Source organism: Pleurodeles waltl, chromosome 4_2 (genome assembly GCF_031143425.1).
Source record: "Pleurodeles waltl isolate 20211129_DDA chromosome 4_2, aPleWal1.hap1.20221129, whole genome shotgun sequence".
NCBI lineage: Eukaryota > Metazoa > Chordata > Amphibia > Caudata > Salamandridae > Pleurodeles > Pleurodeles waltl.
Genome location: NC_090443.1, coordinates 1,006,602,053 through 1,006,612,819, shown reverse-complemented (window position 1 = coordinate 1,006,612,819; position 10,767 = coordinate 1,006,602,053). Strand labels below are relative to the sequence as shown.

General features: G+C 49.7%; 1 non-coding gene across 1 annotated transcript; it reads right to left on the bottom strand.

Annotated features, from left to right (window-relative positions):
* Nucleotides 1-1,266: 1,266 nt before the first annotated feature.
* Nucleotides 1,267-1,382, bottom strand: LOC138294468 (U5 spliceosomal RNA). Its single transcript, XR_011203464.1, has one exon. It is a non-coding gene; the product is annotated as a U5 spliceosomal RNA (small nuclear RNA).
* Nucleotides 1,383-10,767: the final 9,385 nt, after the last annotated feature.

Genomic DNA, 10,767 nt, shown 5'->3' with positions numbered 1-10,767 from the left:
TAGAAATCGCAAATAAGGATTCCTTATTTGTGATTTCTTATTTAGAGAATCGCAATTTGCGATTCTCTAAACGGGCTCGCAAATTTAAGGAATCGCTATTTTAGCGATTCCTTAAATTTGCGCTGGGAATGCCTTTCATAAATACTGAAAGGCATTTTTGCATTCGCAAACGGCCATTCGCACCGTTTGCGAATGCAAAAATGGATGATACATCCGGCCCACCATCTCCTTGTGCTTACTAAAAATGAATTTGTCTTGTGTGACATAATTGGTGCTCATATAAGGCGATCCAATACCTTCGGGTCGAGTTTCTCCTATATAACAGGCATTTGCAATGCAATGGGTTTCGCGTTTGCTCGAGTTAGAGCTATTAGCTTTGTAAATTCCGAAATTGACTTTTCTTGCCACATAAATTGAAAATGAAAAATAAAACAGTTGACAGAAGCTAGCTGATTCAAAGCGCCACAGCTGCCATGAGCGTGAAGGAGAGACACAAAAGGGAAAGAAAGTTCGCTTGCAATCAAACGTACCAGCAAACATGCATTATCCCTGTAACGGCCGGTGTCTAAGGCGGTAACAAAACCGTCCCAAGGAGGGCCAAACGTAGAGCATTTACCAATGATAACAAAGGATTTCCAAAAGGCAAGCCCATGAACGAGTGATAGTGATGGGCGGTTGTATGTCAGAACCACATATTCCATTGCAAAGCACACCGTTACTACGAGTGCGTTACAAGAATGTCATTACCACGCATATACCTGAACATGCGTGCCTTTACAATGAATTATGTTGTAAAAGCATGTGTTTTAAAGGCAAATGCGTGGTAAAGATTTCCCCCCAAAGGCCCAATCCCCCCAAGCCCAATAACCACCCCCACCCTAAAACCTAACCCCAACCCTACCTAAAAAGTACCCCCAGACCCAATCCGTCGCTCTAATCCTAATCTAAAACGACCCCATGCCTTAAAACCTAACCCCCCAAAAGCAGTTCCCCCAAGCCTAAAAACCTTTCCTATTTAACCTGAAAACCACCCCACACCCTCCTCCGCCCACTCCCTAAAACAATACCCCCCAGACCCACTACCCCCTCAAGCAGCACCTGCCCCTCCCTCACTAAAACAGTACCCCCACCAAAGACCCAATCTTCTCTCCACTTTTAGTCCTACAGCCAGCATTCTTATACCTAATCTGAAGACCATCCCCCTCAAATCCTAACATTATAAAAACCACAAACTAACTAATTCGCTTTCTTTTCCTTATCATGGGTAACCTTGCGTTTAGCAAGGCTTTCAAAAATTGAGTGAAACTCTTAAATGTTCCTCTCCACGGAAATCTTTAGTAAAAGGCGAAAGATTTATTCGATTTGAAGAGAAACCAGAGTATGCGCTTCAGGGCGCCTGTCTGTGCCGCCACTAAACACCCTTCTACAGACTGTTAGGGCGATTTCATTTACGAATTTCGGCCCATATTTATACTTTTTGACGCTAAACTGCGCTAACGCAGTTTAGCGTCAAAAAGTTTTGCGCCGTCTAACGCCATTCTGAAGCGCCATGCGGGCGCCGTATTTATGGAATGGCGTTAGACGGCGCAATCAGACCGGCGCTGCCTGGTTTGCGTGGGAAAAAACCACGTAGACCAGACAGCGCCGGCGTAGGGGGAAAATGGCGTATGGGCGTCTTAAAATGGGGCAAGTCAGGTTACGTCGAAAAAATCGTCGTAACCCGACTTGCGCCATTTTTTTTCGACGCCCATCCCCCATCAACATGACTCCTATCATTGTAAAGATAGGAGTCATGCCCCCTTGCCCAATGGCCATGCCCAGGGGACTTCTGTCCCCTGGGCATGGTCATTGGGCATAGTGGCATGTAGGGGGGCACAAATCAGGCCCCCCTATGCCAAAAAAAATTATTAAAAAAAAATAAAAAAATACTTACCTGAACTTACCTGAATGTCCCTGGGGTGGGTCCCTCCAGCCTTGGGTGTCCTCCTGGGGTGGGCAAGGGTGGCAGGGGGGGTCCCTGGGGGCAGGGGAGGGCACTCTGGGCTCATTTTGAGCCCACTTGTCCCTTAACGCCATGCCTGACCCAGGCGTTAAAAAGCGGCGCAAATGCGCCGTTTTTAGCCACGCCCACTCCCGGGCGTCTCTTTTGCCCGGGAGTATAAATACCACGTAAAGGCCTGGGAGTCATTTTTTAGACGGGAACGCCTCCCTTGCATATCATTAACGCAAGGAAGGGGTTCACGCTAAAAAATGACGCACATTCCGGGAACTTTGGCGCTATACGCCTCTAACGCCATAGTATAAATATGGCGTTAGTTGGCGTTAGTTTAGCGTCGAATTTGTGTCGAAAAAAACGACGCAAATTCGGCGCAAACGGAGTATAAATACGGCCCTTCATCTTAGAAAACCCTTTGAAACACAACCAATTTATAATAACTGTTAAGCTGATATATTGATAAAACGTTGCCACAAAAAAAAAAAACAACAGGCGAACTCATAAGTGACAGGAATTATGGGTATGTAAATTTCGTCATAGGTCACGTGACAGGAAAGGCTGCACCCCCCCCCTCTAATAGTTTCCCTGTTCAAGTGTAATGTCGGCTCTTTTAACTCTGCACCTGTTGAATGGAGCCCCACGCGGGCTTTTGTGAGGACCAAGGAGAGGATTTGTATATGCCAAGGTCAAAGCTTGCTCACTGCTGCTTGCGGCTCTTTCTGAGCAAATGAACGAGCCGGTGTGTTTTGTACCTGAAGCCTATAAGGCTCAATCAGCTGCTGTAACTAAACAAGCATTGGCAAAGAGAAATATGTTGGAGCGATTAGTTGTACATTCCTAACTGTGCCAGATAAATTGAAAATGAAAAGTAAAACAGTTTACATAAGCGAGCTAATTCTCTCGCAGTCAACCCTATCGGCAAAAGTGCAATTACCCACGTACCAGGGTCGGTGTCCAAGGCCGTAACAAAACCGCCCCAAGGAGGCACATAAATCATTGACCAATGACAACGAGGGATTTTTTGAAAGGCAAGCCCACGAACCAGTGATAGTGATGGGCGTGCGGTGGGCGTGGTTAAAAGCCCATCGAGAGCTCGCCCCCTGGGACAAAAAATTGCAACAACAACAAAATACCCAGAAATCATTGCAACCTATTCCATTTTTATGGGCAAAACAGTAATTCCTATTTTAGTTTGAAAATCAAGTGTAGCTAAGTGGGTCTATCAAGACAGTGTTGCACATTTTTTTGTTTTGTTTTGAAATTGCCATAATATTCTTAAGTTCTATTGATAAAACCAATAGGTAGAAGAATAGTACCCTTAAAGAAAGACTATAGTTTAGTTTGAGGTTCATGTAAAATAATTTATAGAGTGCGCACTTATTCTCTGTGTGTATTTATTGATTTATGTGTATATCAGAAGGTAAAAAAAGTTGTTTCATTTTTTGGAAGAAGGTATGTCAAAAGCACATCCTGAGTAACACTGAATGAAGTGACATGTGACAGATGAACCTCATGAAGCTGCGGATACGGAGCTCGAGGCGCTCTGGGTCTGGACGGACCGCTGGAGGTGCAAGGCTTCTTCTTGTCGATAGAGGGCAGGTTCCTCCACTGGTTGTAATCTGCATACCCACAATCCTTTGCGCACAAAACACTCTTGCATGGCATTTTAAATCGTTAGGAACAGAAGTTTATGGAGAGTAGAGTCTGTGTACATGGTGCTGTTCCTCTTGCTCCTAGTAACGGCCTCTGGAGGGGGAGGAGCGTCCAGGGGCACCCTGGGGAAAACGTGTTAGGGAGCTGGGACAATGTCTGGCCTGGCCGGTACGAGGCTGCCCTCTCTGGCAGGGTTGACCCAGGGGAATACTTGGAACTAGTAACCTTGTCAAAACAGCTAATTACTCTGACTTAATAATTAGTATTTAAGCCTAAATTAATCTCTTAAAAACTAATTAAGATAGCTATTTCATTGTTTTCATAAATGTGAGAAGTAGCAGAGACAAGGGCAGGTGTGCTAGCACCTTGAACTTTCTTGCCAGCCACAAATGTGATGTGTACATGATTTAGGAATGCTCCATCCCTTTTGCAGCTTCATACACACACCAAGAACAGCAGTGGACATATGGGCCTTCTTTTCGGTCTGGGGGGAACAGCAGTAGGTCTGTAGAAGTCGCTACCTTAGTCAGAGGGAGGTGCTTCACAGTGGACTCGGTCACCGAGCTGGAAGGCGGCAGGGCTCTTGTCGTTGACGGCTCATGGGCAGGAGAACCGGTTAGACAGATCAATGTGTATGCGCCTTCTGATGTAGGTGAGAGGCGGGAGCTGTTCCAGCGCCTCAGACCACAGCTGGTCACCTCCAGAACAATCATGATGTGTGGGGATTTCAACTGTATACTAGAAAGTGGTGGTCGATGTGGGACCAGGGCTGGGGAAGGATGGATGGATGATGCCATGAAACTCCTGGTGGAGATGGTGGGTGAGGCCTCCCTGACAGACGTCATTGGATCCATGGGTCCGGACGCCAGGAACTTCACCTGGAGCCGCCCTGATGGATCTGAGCGCTCCAGGATAGACTTCGTTTTCACCTCTAAATCAGTGAGGATCAGGCAACACTCCATGGTGACAGTGCATTTCACAGGTGTAAGGAAATGCCTCCTTGGCATGGTTACCCCCTGACTTTTTGCCTTTGCTGATGCTAAGTTATGATTTGAAAGTGTGCTGAGGCCTGCTAATCAGGCCCCAGCACCAGTGTTCTTTCCCTAACCTGTACTTTTATTTCCACAATTGGCACACCCTGGCATCCAGGTAAGTCCCTTGTAACTGGTACCTCTGGTACCAAGGGCCCTGTGCCAGGAAAGGTCTCTAAGGGCTGCAGCATGTCTTATGCCACCCTGGGGACCCCTCACTCAGCACAGACACACTGCTTGCCAGCTTGTGTGTGCTGGTGGGGATAAAAAGACTAAGTCGACATGGCACTCCCCTCAGGGTGCCATGCCAACCTCACACTGCCTACAGGTATAGATAAGTCACCCCTCTAGCAGGCCTTACAGCCCTAAGACAGGGTGCACTATACCATAGGTGAGGGCATAAGTGCATGAGCACTATGCCCCTACAGTGTCTAAGCAAAACCTTAGACATTGTAAGTGCAGGGTAGCCATAAGAGTATATGGTCTGAGAGGCTGTCATGCACGAACTCCACAGCACCATAATGGCTACAATGAAAACTGTGAAGTTTCGTATCAAACTTCTCAGCACAATAAATGCACACTGATGCCAGTGTACATTTTATTGTAACATACACCCCACAGGGCACCTTAGAGGTGCCCCCTGAAACCTTAACCGACTATCTGTGTAGGCTGACTAGTTTTAGCAGCCTGCCACACACCAGACATGTTGCTGGCCACATGGGGAGAGTGCCTTTGTCACACTGTGGCTAGTAACAAAGCCTGTACTGGGTGGAGGTGCTTCTCACCTCCCCCTGCGGGAACTGTAACACCTTGTGGTGAGCCTCAAAGGCTCACCCCCTTTGTTACAGCACCCCAGGACACTCCAGCTAGTGGAGTTGCCCGCCCCCTCCGGCCACGGCCCCACTTTTGGCGGCAAGGCCGGAGGAGATAATGAGAAAAACAAGGAGGAGTCACTGGCCAGTCAGGACAGCCCCTAAGGTGTCCTGAGCTGAGGTGACTCTAACTTTTAGAAATCCTCCATCTTGCAGATGGAGGATTCCCCCAATAGGATTAGGGATGTGCCCCCAACCCCTCAGGGAGGAGGCACAAAGAGGGTGTAGCCACCCTCAGGGCTAGTAGCCATTGGCTACTTACCCCCCAGACCTAAACACACCCCTAAATTCAGTATTTAGGGGCTCCCCATAACCAAGGAACTCAGATTCCTGCAACCTAAGAAGAAAAGGACTGCTGAACTGAAAACCTGCAGAGAAGACGGAGACACCAACTGCTTTGGCCCCAGCTCTACCGGCCTGTCTCCCCACTTCCAAAGACACTGCTCCAGCGACGCATTCCCAGGGTCCAGCAACCTCTGAAGCTTCAGAGGACTACCCTGCATCTAGAAGGACCAAGAACTCCAGAGGACAGCGGCTCAGTTCCACAAAAACTGCAACTTTGCAACAAAGAAGCAACTTTGAAACAACACACGTTTCCCGCCGGAAGCGTGAGACTTTGCACTCTGCACCCGACGCCCCCGGCTCGACTTGTGGAGAACAAACACCACAGCGAGGACTCCCCGGCGACTACGAGACCGTGAGTAGCCCGAGTTGACCCCCCTGAGCCCCCACAGCGACGCCTGCAGATGGAATCCCGAGGCTCCCCCTGACTGCGACTGCCTGCTTCAAAGACCCAACGCCTGGTAAAGACTCTGCACCTGCAGCCCCCAGGACCTGAAGGATCCGACCTCCAGTGCAGGAGCGACCCCCAGGTGTCCCTCTCCCTTGCCCAGGTGGTGGCAACCCGAGGAGCCCCCCCCTTGCCTGCCTGCATCGCTGAAGAGACCCCTTGGTCTCCCATTGAATCCTATTGCGAACCGGACGCCTGTTTGCACACTGCACCCGGCCGCCCCCGTGCTGCTGAGGGTGTACTTTTTGTGTGGACTTGTGTCCCCCCCGGTGCCCTACAAAACCCCCCTGGTCTGCCCTCCGAAGACGTGGGTACTTACCTGCTGGCAGACTGGAACCGGGGCACCCCCTTCTCCATTGAAGCCTATGTGTTTTGGGCACCATTTTGACCTCTGCACCTGACCGGCCCTGAGCTGCTGGTGTGGTAACTTTGGTGTTGCTCTGAACCCCCAACGGTGGGCTACCTTGGACCCAAACTTGAACCCCGTAGGTGGTTTACTTACCTGCAAAAACTAAAAAGCACTTACCTCCCCCAGGAACTGTTGAAAATTGCACTGTCTAGTTTTAAAATAGTTATATGTCATTTATGTAAAACTGTATATGCTATTTTGCTAATTCAAAGTTCCTAAAGTTCCTACATGAAATACCTTTCATTTGAAGTATTGCTTGTAAATCTTGAACCTGTGGTTCTTAAAATAAACTAAGCAAACATTTTTTTTTTATACAAAAACCTATTGGCCTGGAATTGTCTCTGAGTGTGTGTTCCTCATTTATTGCCTGTGTGTGTACAACAAATGCTTAAAACTACCCTCTGATAAGCCTCCTGCTCGACCACAGTACCACAAAATAGAGCATTAGAATTATCTCTTTTTGCCACTATTTTACCTCTAAGGGGAACCCTTGGACTCTGTGCATGCTATTTCTTACTTTGAAATAGTACATACAGAGCCAACTTCCTACATTGGTGGATCAGCGGTGGGGTACAAGACTTTGCATTTGCTGGACTACTCAGCCAATACCTGATCACACAACTAAATTCCAAAAATTGTCATTAGAAACTGATTTTTTAAATTTTAGCTATTTTTCTAAATTTTTAAAAGTCCTGCTAGGGCCTTGTGTTAGTCCCTGCTAGCATTTCTTTTAGAGTTTAAAAGTTTTGTAAAAGTTTGAATTAAGTTCTAGAGATAGTTTTAGATTCTTAAAAAGTATTCCAACTTTTAGAAACATAGGCGGTCATTCTGACCGCGGCGGGCGGCGGTCGCCGCCCGCCATGCGGTCACCGCCGAATGACCGCCCCGCGGTCAAAAGACCGCGGCGGCCATTCCAACTTTCCCGCTGGGCCGGCGGGTGACTGCCAAAAGGTCGCCCGCCGGCCCAGCGGGAAAGCCCCTGCAACGAGGAAGCCGGCTCCGAATGGAGCCGGCGGTGTTGCAGGGGTGCGACAGGTGCAGTGGCACCCGTCGCGATTTTCACTGTCTGCTAAGCAGACAGTGAAAATCTTTGTGGGGCCCTGTTAGGGGGCCCCAGCACTGCCCATGCCAGTGGCATGGGCAGTGCAGGGGGCCCCAGGGGCCCCACGACACCCGTTCCCGCCAGCCTGGTTCTGGCGGTGAAAACCGCCAGAAACAGGCTGGCGGGAAGGGGGTCGGAATCCCCATGCGCCGCCATGGAGGATTCCCTGGGCCAGGGGAAAACCGGCGGGAAACCGCCGGTTCCCCTTTTCTGACCGCGGCTTTACCGCCGCGGTCAGAATAGCCCAGGAAGCACCGCCAGCCTGTTGGCGGTGCTTCCGCTGCCCTCCGCCCTGGCGGTCAGAGGCCGCCAGGGTTGGAATGAGGGCCATAATGTCTAATGCAGATGAGAATGTGATGGAACTCGACATCACCCCTTACCTGAATTTTAGGATGAAAGAGTTAAGGTCTCTCTGCAAAATAAAAAAGATTAGAACTGGTTCAAACCCTACCAAATTACAGCTCCAGGAGCTGTTGGCAGAGTTTGCCAAGAACAACCCCTCTGAGGATGACCTTACAGAGGAGGAAACTAGTGATGTGGAGGAAGTCCCACCTCCAGTCCTAATTAGGGAGACCAGGGCTCCTCAAGCCCTGGTTCCAAATGTGATAGTCAGAGATACTGGTTCTCTCACAGGAGAGTCCAGCAACTCTGGAATCACTGAGGACAGCCTCAGTGAAGATGACCTACTGTTAGCCAGGATGGTCATCAGATTGGCTTTAGAGAGACAGTTCATAGCCATAGAAAGGGAAAGACAAGAGATGGGTTTTGGTCCCATCCATGGTGGCAGCAACATAAATAGGGTCAGAGATTCTCCCGCCATGTTGAAAATCCCTAAAGGGATTGTAACTAAATATGAATATGGTGATGACATCACCAAATGGTTCACAGCTTTTGAGAGGGCTTGTGCAACCAGAAAAGTAAACAGATCTCACTGGGGTGCTCTCCTTTGGGAAATGTTCACTGGAAAGTGTAGGGATATACTCCTCACACTCTCTGGAAAAGATGCAGAATCCTATGACCTCATGATGGCTACCCTGATTGAGGGCTTTGGATTCTCCACTGAGGAGTATAGAATTAGGTTCAGGGGGGCTCAAAAATCCTCAAGCCCGACCTGGGTTGATTTTGTTGACTACTCAGTGAAAACACTGGATGGTTGGATTCAAGGCAGTGGTGTAAATGATTATGATGGGCTGTGCAATTTATTTGTGAAAGAACACCTGTTAAGTAATTGTTTCAATGATAAACTGCACCAGCATCTGGTAGACCTAGGACCAATTTCTCCCCAAGAATTGGGAAAGAAGGCGGACCATTGGGTCAAGACTAGGGTGACCAAGACTTCCACAGGAGGTGACCAAAAGAAAGGGGTCACAAAGACTCCCCAGGGGAAGAGTGTTGAGACATCCAAAGGGAAAAGTAGTAAAGAGTCTTCTACAGGGCCCCAAAAACCTGCTCAGGAGGGTGGGCCCAGAGCCTCTTCACAATCCAATTTTGGGTACAAGGGTAAAAACTTTGATCCCAAAAAGGCCTGGTTTCGTAGCTGTAATCAGCCAGGACACCAAACTGGAGACAAGGCCTGTCCCAAGAAAGGTTCCACTTCTAACTCTACTCCAGCTAACACTGGAATGGCCAGTCTCCAAGTGGGATCAACAGTGTGCCCAGAGCAAATCAGGGTCCACACTGAAGCTACATTAGTCTCTGAGGGTGGGGTGGATTTAGCCACACTGGCTGCCTGGCCCCCTAATATGCAAAAATACAGGCAACAACTCTTAATTATTGGGCAAAGTGTAGAAGGCCTGAGGGATACAGGTGCCAGTGTCACCACGGTGACAGAGAAACTGGTTTCCCCTGGTCAATACCTGGCTGGACAAACTTATCCAGTCACCAACGCTGACAATCAGACTAAAGTACATCCCATGGCTATGGTAACTTTAGAATGGGGAGGGGTCAATGGCCTGAAACAGGTGGTGGTCTCCTCAAATATCCCTGTAGACTGTTTGCTTGGAAATGACCTGGAGTCCTCAGCATGGGCTGAGGTAGAACTGAAAACCCATGCAGCCATCCTGGGTATCCCTGAACTGGTGTGTGTCAAGACAAGGGCACAGTGCAAGGCTCAGGGTGAAAAAGTGGTGTTGGAGCCTGGAAAAAGGGCCCAACCCACCAAGAGAAAAGGAAAGAAGACTGGGGAACCAGCTTCCACACAACAAGAAAAAGAGAACCTCTCTTCCCAGGAAGAAGTTCTGCCCTCTGAGAGAACTGAGCCTCTGGAGTTAGAACCTTATCAGGTTGAGCTCCTAGGCCCAGGGGGACCCTCAAGGGAACAGTTGTGTAAGGGGCAAGAAACCTGTCCCTCTCTTGAATGCCTTAGGCAGCAAGCTGCTGAAGAGTCCAATGGAAAAATAACAGGAACACATAGGCCCTCATTCCAACCCTGGCGGTCATAGACCGCCAGGGTGGATGTCGACGGAAGCACCGCCAACAGGCTGCCGGTGCTTCATTTGGCATTCCGACAGCGGCGGTACAGTGCGCGGTCGCCCAGCCGGGTCCAGCGGTTTCCCGCCGGATTTCCTCCGGCTGGGAGAATCCTCCATGCCATGGGGATTCCGACCCCCTTCCCGCCAGCCTGTTACTGGCGGTTTTTACCGCCAGGAACAGGATGACGGGAACGGGTGTCGTGGGGCCCCTGGGGGCCCCTGCACTGCCCATGCCACTGGCATGGGCAGTGCAGGGGCCCCCTAACAGGGCCCCAGCATGATTTTCAAAATCGCGACGGGTGCAACTGCACCCGTCGCACCCCTGCAACAACGCCGGCTCCATTCGGAGCCAGCTTCTGTGTTGCAGGGCCTTTCCCGCTGGGCCGGCGGGCGCTCCCTTGGCGGGCGCCCGCCGGCCCAGCGGGAAAGTCTGAATGGCCCCC